The sequence below is a fragment of the Capra hircus genome, chromosome 5 (assembly GCF_001704415.2).
Source record: "Capra hircus breed San Clemente chromosome 5, ASM170441v1, whole genome shotgun sequence".
Classification (NCBI taxonomy): domain Eukaryota; kingdom Metazoa; phylum Chordata; class Mammalia; order Artiodactyla; family Bovidae; genus Capra; species Capra hircus.
In genome coordinates, this window is record NC_030812.1 from 30,243,681 (window position 1) to 30,261,061 (window position 17,381).

General features: G+C 42.1%; 1 long non-coding RNA gene across 1 annotated transcript in view; it reads right to left on the reverse strand.

Moving 5' to 3' along the window:
- The window catches only part of LOC106502096, a 52,609-nt gene continuing 41,061 nt past the window's right edge, over window positions 5,834-17,381 (reverse strand). Inside the window, exons 5-6 of the long non-coding RNA XR_001918044.1 lie at window positions 13,973-14,126; window positions 5,834-6,558 (exon numbers count right to left, since the gene is read on the reverse strand). This is a non-coding gene — a long non-coding RNA (uncharacterized LOC106502096). The remainder of the gene's footprint in view (window positions 6,559-13,972; window positions 14,127-17,381) is intronic.

A 17,381-nucleotide genomic window follows, 5' to 3' on the forward strand; every position in this document is an offset into this window, starting at 1 on the left:
CACTCGGCAATCCTGTTAGCACAATTTCAAAATTTGGGATAATTCTTCTTAACCACTTACCTATTTGTGATTGTCCCACGCATTCCTGCCTGTCTTCTAGCTTCTGACAATAAACTGTCTATGCTCTTATTCAAGGTCAATATTTCCACTTCTATATGAAAGGCAAAGATATACCCAACTGAATTCAGAGTTCCAGAGAATAGCGAGGAGAGATAAGAAGGCCTTCTTACATAAAGAATGAAAAAATGTAGCGGAAAACAATAGAATGGGAAAGACTAAAAATCTCTTCAAGAAAATTGGAGAGATCAAGGGAACATTTCATGCAAGAATGGGCACGGTAAAGGAAGAAATGGTAAAGACCTAAAAGAAGCAGAACAGACTAAGAAGTGGTGGCAAGAATTCACAGAACTAAACAATAAAGGTCTTAATGACCCGAATAACCACGATGGTGTGATCTGGGTCTGTGCCTAGACCCAGACATCCTGGAGTGTGAAGTCAAGTAGGCCTTGGGAAGCACTGCTACAAATAAAGCGAGCAATTTCAAATCCTAAAAGATGACGCTGTTCAAGTGCTGCACTCAATATGCCAGCAAATTTGGAAAGCTCAGCAGTGGCCACAGGACCACTGCTGAAAAGGTCAGTTTTCATTCCAATCCCAAAGAAGGGCAACGCCAATGTTCAAACTACACTGCACAATTGTGCTCATTTCACAAGCTAGCAAGGTAATGCTCAAAATTCTTCAAGCTGGACCTCAGCAGTAGGTGAACCAAGAACTTCCAGATGAACAAGCTGGGTTTAGAAAAGGTAGAAGAACCAGAGATCAAATTGCCAACATTCATTGAATCCTAGAGAAAGCAAGGGAATTCCAGAAAAACACTTATTTCTGCCTCATTGACTACACTAAAGCTTTTGACTGTGTGGATCACAACTAACTATGGAAAATTCTTAAAGAGATGGGAATAACAGAACACTTTACTTGTCTCCTGAGAAACCTGTATGCAAGTCAAGAAGAAACAGTTAGAACTGAACATGGAACAACTGACTGGTTCCAAATTGGGAAAGGAGTACGTCAAGGCTGTATACTGTCACCCTGCTTATTTAACTTCTATGCAGAGTACCTCATGTGAAATGCCGGGCTGGATGAACCACAGCTAGAACCAAGATTGCCAGGAGAAATATCAACAACCTCAGATACGGAGATACCACCACTCTGATGGCAGAAAGCAAAGAAAAAGTAAAGAGCCTCTTGATGAAGGTAAAAGAGAGTGAAAAAGCTGGCTTGAAACTCAACATTCAAAAAACTAAGATCATGGCATCCAGTCCCATCACTAAATGGCTAACAGATGGAGGAAAAGTGGAAGCAGTGACAGATTTTATTTTTCTGGGTTCCAAAATCACTGCAGACGGTGACTGCAGCCATGAAATTAAAAGACCCTTGCTCCTTGAAAGAAAGGTTATGACCAACCTAGACAGCATATTAAAAAGCCAAGATTTCAATTTGCCGACAAAAGTCCATATCGTCAAAGGTATGGTTTTTCCAGTAGTCATGTATAGATGTGAGAATTGGACAATAGAGAAGGCTACACACTGAAGAATTGATGCTTTTGAATTATGGTATTGGAGAAGATTCTTGAATCCCTTGGACAGCAAGGAGATCAAGCCAGTCAATCCTAAAGGAAATTAACCCTGAATACTCATTGGAAGGACTAATGCCGAAGCTGAAGCTCCAATACTCTGGCTACCTGATGTGAAGAGCCAACTCAGTGGAAAAGAGCCTGATGCTCGGAAAGACGGAAGGCAAAAGGATAAGAGGGTGGAAGAGAATGAAATGGTTAGATAACATCACCAACTCAATGGATACGAATTTGAGCAAATTCTGGGAGACAGTGAAGGACAGGGGAGCCTGGCATGCTGCAGTCCACGGGGTCACAAAGAGTCTGACACAACTTAGCAACTGAACAACAACATTACATCCCATCCACTTTTGCCCACTCAAGGATTTTACTCTAGTGATTCTCTTTTCTGTCTTCTGCATCAATTCCCCACCTCTAGTCTGTTTCCTTTTAGCATTAAGACCTGCTCCTCCATCTGCAAAACAACCTCTCTCGATTTCACTTCTGCCTGTGGCTATTATCCCATTTTCTCCTTATCATCATAGCAAAAAATTATGTACCACCAATACCTCCAGTTTCCGCCCCTTATTCCTTGAACCCACTGGAATCAGCCTTTAACCCTCACCACTTCTACAAAGGTCACCCATGACCCCAAGTTTACCAAATCTAATGGTCAGTTCCTAGCTATTTTACTTAAAATATCAGCATCATCTGACACTGTGAAACACTTCACTTAACACTTTCTTCATTAGGTTTTTTTTCTGGTTTTCTTCCTGGCTGTGATTTCTCAGTTGCTATTGTTCTTTCCTTCTTAGTCTCCTAAACTCTTCAAACAATTTATTATTATTATTATTATTATTATTATTAGCTGCACCACATGGCATGCGGAAACTTAGCACTCTGAAAAGGCAGCAAACCTGTGGCCCCTGCAGTGGAAGTGTGGAGTCTTAACCACTGGATCATCAAGAAAGTCCCTCCTAAACTCCTAATGTCAAGGGCTCAAGGTCTCCTTTCATTTCTATGTCCAGTGACTCCAGTCTCTCGCTTTGAGGGAGGTTCCTGACATTGTACAGGAGGCAGTGATCAAGACCATCCCCAAGAAAAGGAAATGCAAAAAGGCAAAATGGCTGTCTGAGGAGGCCTTACAAAGAGCTAAAAAAAGAAGAGAAGTGAAAGGCAAAGGAGAAAAGGAAAGATATACCCATCTGAATGCAGAGTTCCAAAGAATAGCAAGGAGATATAAGAAAGCCTCTATTTCTTTGCACTGATCACTGAGGAAAACAACAGAATGGGAAAGACTAGAGATCTCTTCAAGAAAATTAGAGATACCAAGGGAACATTTCATGCAAAGATGGGCACACTAAAGGACAGAAATGGTATGGACCTAACAGAAGAGAAGATATTAAGAGGTGGCAAGAATACACAGAAGAACTATACAAAAACAGATCTTCATGACCCAGATAACCACGATGGTTCGATCACTCACCTAGACCCAGACATCCTGGAATGTGAAGTCAAGTGGCCCTTAGGAAGCATCACTACAAACAAAGCTAGTGCAGGTGATGGAGTTCCAGTTGAGCTATTTCAAATCTTAATAAGATGATGCTGTGAAAGTGCTGCACTCAATATGCCAGCAAATTTGGAAAACTCAGCAGTGGCCACAGGACAGGAAAGGTCAGTTTTCTTTCCAATCCCAAAGAAGGGCAATGCCAAAGAATGTTCAAACTACTGCACAATTGCACTACTCTCACACACTAACAAAGTAATGCTCAAAATTCTCCAAGCCAGGCTTCAACAGTATGTGAACTGAGAAATTTCAGATGTTCAAGCTGGATTTAGAAAAGGTAGACGAACCAGAGATCAAATTGCCAACATCTGCTGGATCATCAAGAAAGCAAGAGTTCCAGAAAAACATCTGCTTCTGCTTTACTGACTACGCCAAAGCCTTTGACTGTGTGGATCAACAAACTGTGGAAGATTCTTCAAGAGATTGGAATACCAGACCACATGACCTGCCTCTTGAGAAATCTGTATGCAGGTCAAGAAGCAATAGTTATAACTAGACAAGGAAAAACAGACTGGTTCCAAATTGGGAAAGGAGTACGCCAGGGCTCTATATTGTTATCCTGTTTATCTAATGTCTATGCAGAGTACATCATGTGAAATTCCAGGCTGGATGAAGCACAAGCTGGAATCAAGATTGCTAAGAGAAATATCAATAACCTCAGATATACAGATGACACCACCCTTATGGCAGAAAGTGAAGAGGAACTGAAGAGCTCTTGATGAAAGTGAAAGAGGAGAATGAAAAAGCTGACTTAAAACTCAAGATTCAAAAAACTAAGCTCATAGCATCTGGTCCCATTGCTTCATGGCAAATAGATGGGGAAACAATGGAAATAGTGACAGACTTTGTTTTCTGTCTGTGATAAAATCACTACAGATGGTGATTGCAGCCATGAAATTAAAGACTCCTTGTAAGAAAAGCTATGACCAACCTAGACAGCATATTAAAAAGCAGACATTATTTTGCCAACAAAGGCCCATCTAGTCAAAGCTATGGTTTTTCCAGTAATCATTTATGGATGTGAGAGTTGGGACTATATAGAAAGCTGAGTGCTGAAGAATTGATGCTTTTGAAGTGTGCTGTTGGCGAAGACTGTGAGAGTCACTGGACTGCAAGGAGATCAAGCCAGTCAATCCTAAAGGAAATCAGTTCTGAATATTCACTGGAAAGACTGATGCTGAAGCTGAAACTCCAATACTTTTGCCACCTGATGCGAAGAACTGATTCATTGGAAAAGACCCTGATGCTGGGAAAGATTGAAGGCAGGAGGTGAAGGGGACAACAGAGGCTGAGATGGTTGGACGGCATCACCGACTTGATGGATATGAGTTTGAGCAAGCTCTGGGAGTTGGTGATGGACAGGGAAGCCTGGCGTGCTGCAGCCCATGGGGTTGCAGAGTTGGACACGACTGAGTGACTGAACTGAACTGAACACCGATGGATATGTAAGTCGCCAACTTAGAACGCTTTCCGGAATTGCAGACCCATATATCCAACTGCCTGTTGGAATTCTATGCTTAGATATCTAATAGATTCTTAAACCTAAATTCTTAATCTTCTGCCTAAACATGCTCCTCCCTTTCCCATCTCAATTAATTGCAATGTCATTTTTCCTGTCACCTGGGCCCAAAACTTTGGAGTCATCACTGACTCGTCTTTTACTATCACTCCCAACAGTATGTCAGCAAATCCCATTAGCTCTATCTTGAAATATATCTACTATATTTCCACTTTTCATTATCTCCACTATAGCCACTCTGAACCAGTGCCACTTTTGTGTTAAATAAATATATTTAGTGTGCCATCTAAGTCTTATGTAGGTTTACCATACATTTTAAAATTACTTTCTTAATGGTTACTATACAGATTATAAACTACATCTTAACTCACTACTATCTGCTGCTGCTGCTGCTGCTGCTAAGTCGCTTCAGTTGCGTTCGACTCTGTGCGACCCCATAGACGGCAGCCCACCAGGCTCCCCTGTCCCTGGGATTCTCCAGGCAAGAACACTGGAGTGGGTTGCCATTTCCTTCTCCAATGCATGAAAGTGAAAAGTGAAAGTGAAGTTGCTCAGTCGTGTCCGACTCTTAGCGACCCCATGGACTGCAGCCTGCCAGGCTCCTCCATCCATGGGATTTTCCAAGCAAGAGTACTGGAGCGGGGTGCCATTGCCTTCTCCCCACTACTATCTATTGCAGATTAATTCTAACTTAATTTCAGGAAAATACAGAAACTTTGGTCCAATATAACTCTACCCACACTTTCCTTTGTGCTATAATATAAATATCTCAAATATATCTTCATATTAAAACTTAATATTATTTGTCATATAGTTATATCTATACTACCCAATATATTATTAGGTATTATATTATTTCACATTATGACTCATGAATATAGTGTTATAATTATTGCTTCATACAATTTCATATTTTTAAAAGATGTTTTGTGAAGAAACAAGAAATATATATTTATATTGTCTTTTTTTCATTCAAGTCTAATTGATTTACAATGTTGAGTTAGTGTCAGGTGGACAGCAAACTGGTTCAGAAATATACATATATATTCCTTTTCAGATTCCTTTCCCTTATAGGATATTATAAAATATTGAGTACAGAGCTATAGCACTATATAATCCTTTTTATTAACCCATTTCCAGTGCTCTTCTTTTTTTAAAAAATTTTTACTGATTCATTTCTTCCTTTGGATTTGTTATTAACACCATCTGATATCGTTTCCTGTCAGCCTGAAGAAATGCTTTTAGCATTTCTTGAGGGCAGTTTCCTCAAAATTGTTTAATCTGAGTATGTCTTAGTTTCTCTTTCATTTTTGAAGGCAGCTTTGTGGAATATAAAATTCTTGGTTGAAAAAGAATTCTTGGTAGACAGTTTTGTCTTTCACACTTTGAAAATTCCATTCTACTGCCTTCTAGCCTTCACTGTTTCAGATGAGAAATTAGTAATTACACTGATGTTCCATTGTACACGATGGTGGTTTTGATGCCTTAAAGACTTTTTGTTGTTTAACAGTTTGCATGCTGTGTTTAGGTGTGGATCTCTATAGTTATCCTAGTTGGGTTTGTTGAGCTACATGCATGTGTAGATTAATGTTTTCAATCAAATTTGCCGAGTTTTCAGACATTATTTTTTCAAATATTTTTTCTAACCTTTCCTTTCCTCTTCCATTACATGTATGTCGGTCTGTTGTCCCACAGGTCTCTGAGGCTCCATTCACTTTTGTTCCATTCTCATTCTTCCTGTTCTTCAGTAGATAATTTCTGTTGCTCTCTCTTCAAATTCGCTGCTTCTTTTTCTCTGCTATCTTGAATCTGCTTTTCAGCCCTTCTAGTGAATTTTTCAAGCATCACTTATTTCTACCCCTGGAAAAAAATTTCAAGTATTGCTTATTTCTACATTCTTAATCATTTTTAAACTTTAAAATAATGTATTTTCTTATTGAGTATCTTAATTTATTAATATTACTGTCCTACTTTCCCTTGATTCTTTAAACACAATTTCTTTTAGTTCTTTGAACGTAACTGCTTTGATATCTTTGCCTGCTAAATCCAACTTCTGGGGACATTCAGAGAGAGTTTTTTGCTTTTCCTCAGAACGGGTCATACTTTCCTATCTCTGCATATTTTATTTGAAAGCTAAGTTTTTAAATACTGTGTTTAGCAACTCTGGATTCCTTTTCTCCCTCCAGGCTATCTTCTGTGTTTGTGTGTTAAGTAAGTTGCTTAAATCAATTAAATCTGTCCCCTTTGGAGGGTATGGCTATTGATATCTCTGCTCAGTTTATTTTCTCTTGTTTTTACTTTTTAAGTCTGGCTTCCTAGGGGTCATCCCTGTGTCTAAGTAGCCTAATGGTTAGCTAGTATTCAAACAGAAATTGGCTTCTGTCCTCTGGTAATGGGTGTGTGGGCAGGGGAGCACATTTCAAGTTCAGGCTGTTTTCAATACTATTTGAGTTTTTACTTTTACTTTCCATTGGGCCCTTTCATAGCTCCTCCATGTACAAATCCTTGTGGTCAGCCAGGAGTATGTGGCTATCTTAGGCCCCGTTCTCAGCTGCAAATGTACACACCTCAGCCAGGAATACTCTTCTCCTAACCACAATTACAACCTTGGGTTAGTAAAACCATTGGTCCTCTCCTGCTCCCTATTAAGTGAGCCCTCTGACTCTGGCAGCAAAACTGCCAGTCCTCACAGCATCCTCACCTCAGGCAAAATCTCCATGGTGACAAGGCTGGCAGCAGGGCTGGAAAATGGGAGCATCCTCAAGCAAGCGTGTCACAGATTCCCACTGTTATTACTACATTTCAGCAATTGTTCAAACACAAACACTTCTCAGATTATTCTATGCCTTTCGTCGATATTCAGGGAGTTAAAATGGTTGTCCTCATCAATTTTTTCCAGCTTTGTAGTTGCTTTTTGGGAGAGTTGATTTGCCCGCCTCCTCATTCTACCACACCTAGAAGTCCCACCCTTCTCAATAAATAACTGAATAATGAGTGACTAAACCCTGTGTTGGAGAAGGAAATGGCAACCCGCTCCAGTGTTCTTGCCTGGAGAATCCCAGGGACCGGGGAGCCTGGTGGGCTGCCGTCTATGGGGTCACACAGAGTTGGACACGACTGAAGCGACTTAACAGCAGCAGCAGCAGCAAGCCCTGTGTTATCTGTCTTCTACTCTGCCACACTACTGAGACTCTCCCATCAAAAATTATCAGTTGCCTCCCAGGCAGTCAAAAGGCTTTGAGTAAAACAGACATCAGCTGAATTCTAAGTTTGCCACTTAGCAACTGTGTACTCAGGAAGTATATTTATCTTGCCCAAGTCTTGTTTTTCTTCTGTTAAATGGCTGAAACAACGCCTATGGATACATAATAAGGCACTTCAGATACAGAGTTCTTGGGTAGGAAGGATAGGACTAGACAGGGATGGGATGGAATGAATCTACCTGGGAAATTTCTGTATTATTATTTTGCCTGTTTCTTAAAAGATCTCTCATCAGGGGTCGCTGCAAGTTTTGTGAATGTTTCTGTTGCTGGATTTACGGTTAAATGAAGCAAGTAGCTGAAGGATGAACTTTCTGAGTTTTCACACTGTCCCAGATTTCTCTTTGCAGAAACTTTAAACCTTAGGCCCTGGTTGGTTCGTTGTGTTAAATCCATTATGAAAATGTTATTTAAAGCTGTACTATAATTGCAACCTCCACTAATTATTCAATACTGTAGCAACAAAGTATTATTTGTAAGAATTTGATTCTTTTCATATTTATATCCACTATATCTGGCATTCTAATCAGTAAAATGATGCAATAAAATCAATATCATTAAAAAAATAATACCTATGGTGTTATTGTGAGTAGGGAGGGATAGGAGTAAGCATCTAGACGAATGTTTCAGGGTTCTTTTCCAACAGTGTTTTTGTTTTTCAGGAAGTCTAAGCTTCCATCCAGATGGAGCCTGGGACTCTTTCAGACCTCTTTTATCATCCTCACACTCAACAGAGACATAACTGGTGAGAATGCAAGGATAATACCATGAAAATCCTCTGAGAGTGCATCTATTATACACAACTGTTAAGGTATCATTATGCCTTATTTATGATGTTCTTTGGGAACTTTTAAAAATGCCTCTCTCTCTGGGAACTTCTGATCACAGTAGAATCTCTAAATATGGAGAAGCTACTGAAATTATTCCCCTAACTTCCTTTTTCCCTGGACGTTTTAACCATTATGTTGATATCTTCTGAAAGACCAACACAATAGATAAACCCGTCTTAATTACAAACTCTCAGCTTTTAGGTACTTCTTCTAAGAACAGAAGAGCACGATCCCCGCCCCAATCAGAAATAAAACATAAATGCGGTGGTTCAAGACAGAGAAAAAGGAAAGACTAAATAGAATGCTTGGAATTTGAAATGAAAATAGCAAGGCAAGACTATCACCATCTTAGGGCTTTACTGAAAATTCAGCTCTTTCTGTAGGAAATACATCTTTAAGAACAATAAAAACAATTGCTCTTTCCACATGCTTTTATTTTTAAAAACTTATGTATTTGTTATTTCTGGCTGAGTGGCGTCTCTGCTGCTGTGAGGCTCTCTCTCGCTGGGGGAGCAGGGGCCACTCCAGCTGCGGCGCTCAGGCCTCCTGCTCTGGTGGCCCCCTAGCTGCAGAGCGTGGGCTCCGAGTGCGTGGGCTCAGCAGTTGCGACACACAGGCTTAGCTGCTCTGAGGCATGTGGAATCCTCCCAAGTCAGGGATCGAATCCGTGTCTCCCGCATTAGCAGGCAGACTCTTTACCACTGAGCCACCAGAGAAGCCCCTCCACATTCTTGTAAAGTGATGCCTTTTGGTCCTCCCTTTGCTTAGCCAAGCACTCACTATCGTTACTTGCTCTTGCACCTGTCAGCCAGGCTGCCAGCTCTGAAGGAGGGAGTACCTCCACGTGTTTCCCTGGATGCCAGACACTGCTCCTCACTCTCAGATGTAGGCAACGACGGCGCTCATTTTCACTACCTCACTTGGAAACCTTCAGTGACTCTTCACTGTCCCTAAAAGTAGTCCACAGGCGTTTTTAAATTGCTTGTGCCTATCGGTGGACTAATGTTTGCACGTCCTCTGATACACACACACACGTTATTTTTAAATTATTTATACACTATTATACTTCTTGGAGAAGGCAATGGCACCCCACTCCAGTACTCTTGCCTGGGAAATCCTATGAACGAAAGAGCCTGGTGGGCTGCAGTCCATGGGGTTGCTAAGAGTCAGACACGACTGAGCAACTTCACTTTCACTTTTCACTTTCATGCATTGGAGAAGGAAATGGCAACCCACTCCAGTGTTCTTGCCTGGAGAATCCCAGGGACGGGGGAGCCTGGTGGGCTGCCGTCTATGGGGTCGCACAGAGTCAGACACAACTGAAGTGACTTAGCAGTAGCATTATACTTCTATTTTCTATAAATCATAAACATCTACCAATATAAAGAGTTTAAGAGGATGACATTTAACAAGTAGAATTTGTAATACTTCTTTTCTGTACCTTTTATATACTCTACTCTGGAGACCACTTTTCTGTAGAATAAAATCCAGGTTTTTTAAAAAACCATAGTCTTCAGGGACTTCCCCAGTGGTCCAGTGGTTAACAGCCTACGCTCCCAATGCAGAGGGCCCAACTTCCATCTATTCCTGGTAAGGGAATTAAGAGCCCACCCACATGCTCCAATTAAAGATCGGGCATGCTTCAAGGAAGATCCCACGTGCTACAACTAAGACCTAGCACCCAGCATAGCCAAATAAATAACTAAAATAACAATGAAAACAGAAACACAGCCTTCAAGCTGGGATCTAGGTACCCTTAGGGTACACAGCACAGATGGTATAAGAGGCTCCATTTCCAGATTCTGAGCTACCAAATGTGTCCTCTCCTGGAAGTGATCTGTCGGGGCACGGCTGACATGGAGCTGACTTCTCTTTTCCAGCCTCCTCTTTCCAACTGTTCTGACCCCTCACAAGAGAAAGGCACTCCTCAGCCACCCTGAACTCTGATTTGTTACCAAAGGAAGGGATGATTTGAGAATGGACTATGCCCGAGGCAGAGTCTCTTGAGATCCCGGTAAGAAATGCCAAAAAGGGCAGCGCCTTATTTCATCCCCTGAACAGATTCCCATCAACCCTCTGTGCCCTGGACAGTGACTGTCTTAGAATTAGAAGTCACAAGTGAGGTGCTGGAAGACCTTAAAGTAATATAGTGTTCTTAATTTAAAAACAGAGCTAGGGTCTTCCCAGGTGGCTCCGTGGTAAAGAATCTATTCGACAATGCAGGAGACACTGGTTCGATCCCTGATCCGGACAGATCCCATATGCCAAAGAGCAACTAAGCCTGTGACCACAACTCCTGAGCCTGTGCTCCAGAGCCCAGGAGCCCAGCTACTGAGCCCACGTGCTGCAAATATTGAAGCCCACACACTCTAGAGGCTGTGCTCAGCAACAAGAGAAGCCACCGCAATGAGAAGCCAGCTCTCTGCAACTAGAGTAGCCTCTGCTCACCACAACTAGAGAAAGCCCTCACAGCAGCAAAGACCCACCAGCACTACCAAAAATAAACAATTACCAAAAATTTTTTTTAATGGAGGCTAACTTTTCCTAATAGAAAATAAGCCTGCTTAACTGCCTAGTTTGATCATGTAGACCAGTTTTGCCAACGTAGTGGTATTTTTCATAAATAAAATGGGCTAGCTCTGTGACTCCTCCTTGCTGATGAAAATACACGTACAGTACTTATCTGATAGACAATACACCAGAAATGTCATCATTCGCAACTATTCCAACTTCTGATGACCACTGCCTTAAACAAACATTCACAATATTCTTAACCACCTCAGACTCTTTCCCACCTAATCTCCTCTTAGCCTTTGCCTTTAATTTAAAAATGGAGCTAGGGGCTTCAGGCTTTGGCCAAACCACACTCAGGCTTCTGGCCATTCTTCCAAGTCTATACCTGTGTGTGTCCACGTTAGTCCCTCCATCAGAAATACCCTTCCTTGTCGTCTCTATATGCTGAAATCCTATCTAATTATCTGCTTGATCTGAAGCACTAATTAGGGCATTGAGGATGCAAAATAAACATAATAATAGCCTTAACCCTGTCTTCACAGGATGTAAGAGTCTGTAATGGGAGACAGATAAGCAATGACAGTACATGACAGAGCTATGATGGGGAACCACAGGGTGAAGGGAGCTCAGCAGGGGCACCCTCCCTTCACCTGGGGAAGTCAAGGAAATCCTGGAGGAAGCAGCCAGAAGGACAAGACCCACTGATGAGCGGGAGTTAGCCTGGCATTTTGCAGGGAGGGAGGAGAAGACGACTGACTGGTGCTGACAGAACAACCGTGAGTTGAACTGACGTTGTTAAGGCAAGTCCTCTGTGAAGTCAGGATTTTCATCACAAGAGACACACTTACCCAACCCTAAGGTCCAGGTAGAAACTTCTACTAAGCTCAACCTCTTTCGTGTCTTTGAACGAAGGATCACATTTCTCTCAAAACCCCAATTTAGAACAGGCTGAAAGTCAAGGGAGAGGTCATCTCTAGAAAAAATTTCCCTTGTGTGTGTGGTTTTTTTTTTTTCCCAAACACAAAATATGTGAATCCCAAGCTCAACTGCTGGGGGAATGGGTAGACTTTTTATATTGGGTTCACCAGAAATAGTGCCCAATGAATACTCTTGAGACATCTGTGAGGAAGGCCAGGGCAGGTTGTACATGTGGCTCTGTTCTGAGGGTGCAGGCACCCTCTAAACAAACAAGTTAACGAAAGAAGAAACACCATAGAAGAAATTCAGTTTCTAGGGGCTGCTTTGTGCCATGCACAAGGAAGGGACCAAGAGGGCTTAGACTGCCTGGGCCTCAGGGCTCCACCTCCGCTGCCCTCCTGCACTGTTCCAACCCAGAGACCGTGAAAGCACCTTCACCAAGAGACGCTCAATTCCACGGCATGTCACCACGCACTCTACTGATGTGTTATAAGTTGTTGATTTCTATTAAAGACGCTCCTCAACAAATGCCATAGTAGAAGCAAAGTCTAACAGATGCGGCATCAGCCACTAAAGAATTTCTCTACTGGTGACAATTTGACACTCAATAACTCTTTGCTCATTCAAAATAGAAAATACCCTGAATCTTCTCTGATACAGTCATTTCTTACATCATCACAGTGGAGTGTCACTTTATTTCTCATCCTGATTTCCTAGTTTATTTTCTTCCAGCATCCATTTGGAGGGTTAACATTTTCTCTGTGACACTATTCACTATGGCAGTAGAATCAGGTAGGTCTCATACATGAGGGCTTAGATATACAAGCACCAAAGGATGTCTCTATAAAACACTGACTGCATACGAAAGTGACATGACATGGACCCCAAGAACTACATCACCAGTTAGATTCCAACAGGTTTATATTGTTGGTAAAGCTACTTCATCTTTTTCAGGAAACCCATTATGAGCTCATTCCAGAAAACAAAAACTCATTTTTGTTAGAATGTTATTATCAAGCTCTGGAGGGTGAGGACTATGATTGATAACACTTTCCTATTACAAATGTTTCCTATCAGTGACACCATATTTTTCCAGATGGGTGGGCCAATTGTATTTCTGCTCTAAATCCTGCTTTCTTCCAGTTCCCCAGGAGTTTTCTGATTGTGGCCTTTAACAAAGTTCCCAGCAATGGTAAATTGAGGTTTGTTTTGGAGTATGTATATAAATGTGTTTGCAAATAGGTTTAGATCCTGGTGTGGAAAAAACCTGCAGTCTCCTAAATAGAAAAATCATCAAGTAAATCAGAACTGACTTAAGAGTTTGGAAATGGTAGTGTGCCTTAGTGACCTTGTATCAAACCATGGCCAAGGCCACATTCCAACACATCCCCACTCCCACATTAATTTAATTTCTGTCACCCTCTTCATCTTTTAAAATTCCTTCCATTCAGCAAAATCAGTTCCATTCAACAGAACAAATACATTGTGACTTGTGCACCTTATACCTCCTCATGTGCACTGATGGAAAATACGGTTTTAGTTTTCAGCGTTGCACCTGAGAACATGGCAGGCTGGCGGCTGGGTAATGAAATGAATTAAGCCTCCTCTTCTCGGGAAGCCCCAGGTTTTCCTAACACCCATATACCATATGCCAGTTCATTTAGGCCCGGAGGGCTCCTCAAAACTGGGGCCATTTTCTTGCAGGGTCAATTTGGTCTCTTTTTAGACAAACGGACTGTATTTGACTGTTACCTTGGTGTCAGGGCTTTCTCTGGGCAAAGGGTCGAACGTTCACCTGCAACTCGTCTCCTCCTTCCCCGCAAGCTCCTTGCAGCGTCGCGGCGCTTCCAGCAGATGGCGCCGCAGCTGAATTTTCGCGACCCGCTCTCTAAACCAGGAGAAGCGTCTGGAATAAACAGGAAGGGGAATTTGTTTTTTAAAGCATTCTGTTTCAACATATATTGCCTTCTTTGTTGAGTCAGAAGCTTTTTTTATTTGACTTATATTGAAATGCATTTGAGATGTTTAAAAAAAAATCCGCGATGACGCAATACCAAATACGGGGTTTGGGGGCGGGGGGTTGTTTTGTTTTCTTAAGAATTTCCACTCTCACAAATGATTCAGGAAGGAAGCTCTCAAGTAGCATAAACTGTCACAAGAGCACAGTGGTTCAGAAACGCTAGCAAGGTGTGCTAGGTGAAGAAACGCAGCCTCAAAAAGACCAACAAGGAGGGGCAGGGGAGAGCCTCGCTGGGCCGCAGCGGAAGTGACCTTACAGGCGGGCGGGGCGGTGGCCGTGGAAAACAGCGCCGCCTGCTGGTCTAAAGAGAAAAAGCTCGGATCTTGCCAGAGGCTGCGGCATGGCTCCTTGGACACTTACTCCCCACAGACATTTACAGTCAAGATGCTGCACGTTATGCCCCTTCCCCAACAAAGCTGAAAGTAATGGGCACAACCAGATAAGTCTTTCCGTAGAGAAGAGAAATCTTAGAGGCCCGTTGTGGTTTGGGAATACAGTGTTTCAAAGACCTTCACTGTTAACACTTCCTAAAGCCAAAAATGGTGGATTTTATTATTATGGTATAATTGTTATTTAAAGCAATTCATAAAGGAGAGTGAAAAATAGAACCCTATAGGTGCTCTCTTTCATTTATCCCACCCTGCTTTATTTACAAAATAATAAAAGAGGTGATCAGAAGCAAATTGGAAAAAAACGGGCGGAAGGTTGAATTTCAAGGTGATTGTGCCTATCATTTCTCATTGTGGCCCCTCATTTTTATTCCAGGGTTGTTGCAGTTTCATTTCTAGAGTCCCTCCTCCTCTCCCCACTTCCTTTTTCTCTTCACTCATTTGACAGGAGCCTCCGCAGTCATCGGCCTAGAATACGTCATCGTCATCCACTGGGAGAAAAGTGTGGTACCACCTTCCTCCCCCTATGGCTGAAGCCCGCGGATAGAAGATGACGGTTGCGTTTCTGCTCCTGACCCAGCGCGATTGTTGGGAACTGTTCACCTGCAAGATGATGCCAAAGTGCAGCCTCCCTCCTTTTATGCTGTATAGAGTTTTAGGTTGCCCTTCATTAAGCTGATGCTTTCCCCTACAGAGCCCTGTCCTTCACTTTGCCCAGATGGTGTGCTAATAACCTTCTCCTCCCTTCTACTTGCAGAGATTCAGTGCATTAAGCCTAAGAGTTGTACACCCCCCCTTTGTCTTCTTTTAAGGGAGTGAAGACCCATAGGTGGACAATTTTATTTAGATTAGTCATGCTGTTTATCAGATCGATGTTCTCTTGACATGAAAATTTCCATCTCCCATCAAGGCATAGCTGCAGGCATTTATTATAGGCTCTGGTTCAAAGCAGGCCCTCTCTTTTGAGCATTAGCACCAGAAATTAGGAACCTGACTGAAGGAGAAGCTTCATGAGGGTCCAGAAAGAAGGAAAGCTGGGCCCCCAAGTCCTGTTTATGACTACTGTAGCCTTCACAATCTGGATCCAACCAAAGGAACACTGACAGCACAGTGTCTGGAGTACAAAGAAGAGTAATGGATATACAGTAACTTGACTGAGTCAGGGACAGGGTCCAAGACATGCCTGACGATTGTTTATCTGCAGAGAAACAGGAGTAAAGGAGGAGCTGTCTCCCTCAGTGTTACAAAAGTGTCCTTGGGGAGAGGACGCAGGAACAGGGCAGCTGATAACATTAACACTGTGTGGGCACACACCTCCCCATCCCCAGGACTGCTGAACCATGCGTTAGTAAACCAATCGGCAAGGACACAGCTCTGAGCCTCTCCTGTCACAGTGCTCAGCGGGCAGTCGGCTCCGACAAGGCAAAGTGGCTTTTCCGAGGGGGAGGGGTGCCTGCTTTCTCTTTGTTCTTCCTTGGAAAATAGGCTCTCTCTTAAGTCTCATAACCAGCTGCTTTCATCTCTCAGAGGAAGGCAAAAAAAGTTAATTCCCAATAAAAATTTGGACAGCATATTTTTCAGAGCCCTGAACTCTGACTGTGAAATACAGGGGCAAACTCATTACAATTCTAACATGCTGTAAGTTTTATTCTGGGTTTCTAGGCAAAAATTTCAAAAAGGTGCCCCTCCTTATCAAATGAAAATATAATAAAAAGGTCATCTTCAGAAAGGGGTGATAGAGACAGTGCTTTGAATCCTTCTCAACCTAATAATAGATGTCGTGCACTCTATTCTTAATAATTTCTTCCTCATGATTTAATGAGCATATTCCTTTGTCTGCTAAGAAATAAGGGCTCTCTGAGAAGTCACATTTTTTATATTACAAGTGATTTTTTTTCTCATAAGAATGATTTAATATAGCTCCTTTAAAGATAAAGACATTCAGTATTGTCTGACTTACGTGTGGAATTAAGAGAAAGGATGTTTGTTCTTGTATCAGGAATAGGCCTGCCACACCCCAGGCACTCAGAGCATCTGCTCCCTGGACTGATTCTTAAACCAAAGCTACACATGGCTTCCGTGCTTGACAGCTGAGGTGGCCTTTTATATCCAGTTGGAATTTCTGTTTGAAAATGGGCTCTGTTGGTCAGAGGAAGCTTAATGGGCTGAGGGCTAGCCTAATATTTTGGAAATGCTGTAGGTTCATTTCCTCCCAAAATAAAGTACCTTCGGTCCCTTCAAGTGGCATCCTCAGGCTCTTTAAGACAATTCCAACTTTTGGAGATTTTATGTACTCACTAAATGTCAGGTATTTTGTCCAGAGTAACAGAATATCTGCACATTTGTATTCAGGAAGCGAGGAAGTGAGAACAACCTCCAGCCAGGGAAGCAGCCCAGTGTAAGTACGTGATCTGATGGCCCAAGTTCTACAGGTAAGCTTCTAAAATGATTCTGAAGCTAGACAAGAAATGAATGAGCAGGTGTTAAAGGATTATATATACCTTTGTAATTAACAGAAAAATTGGATAAAATAGCACTGGGCATGTATAGTCATAATACTACCCTGTGTTTAGGTTATTACCTGTTACCCAGAGGGTATATTACAGAATGCCTTTCATCTGACCGGTTCAAAGGTCTTTCCAGTGTTAAGCTCATACATTAAGGCATTGCAATTTAACAACTAATAAGCACTTTGGGGGCAAGAGCCATGTCTTGCTTGCACTTCCTTTATGTTTTGCACAGTGTGGCCAGC